Here is a 1,540-nt window from a genome sequence, read left to right on the forward strand (position 1 = left end):
TGGCACCAATCTTCCCCTGTCACCTGCAAGGGGATAACTGGGTGGGCAGGTTTGCTGCTCCCGCTTGCATTTGCTTCACAACCCAACCAGCTGTTGAGCGTGGACCCTGAGACAAGGGTTTGGCCTCAGTTTCAGGTCTTCCAGAAGTTGACTAAATCTGTCACATAGAAGAGTAATAAAAGATTGGTGAATACAGACATGTGTTCTTCGTTTTCAACTGCCTTGTTTCTGTCCTACAAGAAATGAATTCCGTTAACTACTCTCGTTACCCTTTAGAGAGAAATACAGGGAAACATTTTCATGTAGTAAGATAACTAATGTAAGTACTGGAATTCTTGTGATAAAAGAAAGTTAGCTCTGGCAGAGCAGCAATTGCATTTACTTGTAAGCAAGCTCATGAAGCTTCTGACATGCCAGCTTGAAAATGGCACAGACTTTTACAGAGATTGCTTTGTAAAACGTGTCCAGTTTCCCGTCTGCTGGTGAAAATGCCTTTTGTCTCAAAGTTGGCAAAAATTTAACAGGACAGGGGGAGAGAAATCTGGGATAGGGAGGCAAAAGTGCTGAATGTGATTTTTTTTGTCTATGTGTTTGACTGGAGAAAGTATGGATCCTTTTGGATGGTGGAAACAAGCGTTTCCTTCACAAGTGTAGAAGCAGCCTGAATTCTACAACTGCTAGCAGCCTAGGAAGTTAAAAATGTGAATAAGTACTCTCAAAATGAAAGGAATGGCTGAGGAAGATGGTCACTTCTTAGAGGAGGTTATAGAATCAGGATGCAGGAATGGAGCTGAGTACTCGGCCTGGTTCAGAGGGCGGCTTTGCCACTGGTTTGTATGAAGCTGGACTGATGACCAACCAGAAGCTCCTGTATCCCATTCTTAGTACCCTGAGCCATGCAGCTGTACATGCAAGGCAAGTCCAGGAAGTGGTTTGTAGAGCTGGGAGCAGCTAAGGGGAGGAAATGGCTCCATCACAGCCAACTCCCAAGACTGCTTTCAGACCCCAGAGGGGAGATTTGGCATGACTCCATTCAGACAGAACCTTTAACTCCTACATAACATTACTCATCTCTGACCAGCGAGGATCAGGCTGAACAGAAAGACTGACAGCTTTTATTTCTCTGTCTCATCTGCAGTCTTTCACCTACAAATAGTTTACTGCAGCAGAAGGAAGATATTTAAAAAAATGTATCTTCGGGAAAGCAAAGGTCTCATGCCACCAGCTCTGTTTCAACACACAGGTCATACACATCTGTCACATTCCCATGAACACCAAAGGGAGGGAATGGCCATGCCCCGCATGTAATTCCCATGGAAGTAAGTGGCCTGCAGCTCCTCTTCCCCTACTGCACACATCTAAAAAGTAGGTTCTCGTTCTGCAGGTTGTTCACAGTTTGGCTGAAGCTCGCAGCATTCCAGGGGTCTATTCTTTCCTTGTGAACTTGCATTAAAATTCACAGCTGTTGTATATGCCCGAGCAATGACAAACGGCCTCGCCAAGAGAACGCTCTAGAAGAGGGTATCAGTAAACTAAAAAA

The 1,540-nt window shown here is 44.8% G+C and overlaps 1 protein-coding gene across 1 annotated transcript in view; it reads left to right on the forward strand.

Annotated features, from left to right (window-relative positions):
• The window catches only part of RGL1 (ral guanine nucleotide dissociation stimulator like 1), an 82,808-nt gene that overhangs the window by 74,084 nt on the left and 7,184 nt on the right, over positions 1–1,540 (forward strand). The window lies entirely within an intron of this gene.

This window comes from Athene cunicularia (assembly GCF_003259725.1).
Source record: "Athene cunicularia isolate RWA chromosome 8 unlocalized genomic scaffold, athCun1 chr8_part1, whole genome shotgun sequence".
In the NCBI taxonomy this organism is placed as follows: domain Eukaryota; kingdom Metazoa; phylum Chordata; class Aves; order Strigiformes; family Strigidae; genus Athene; species Athene cunicularia.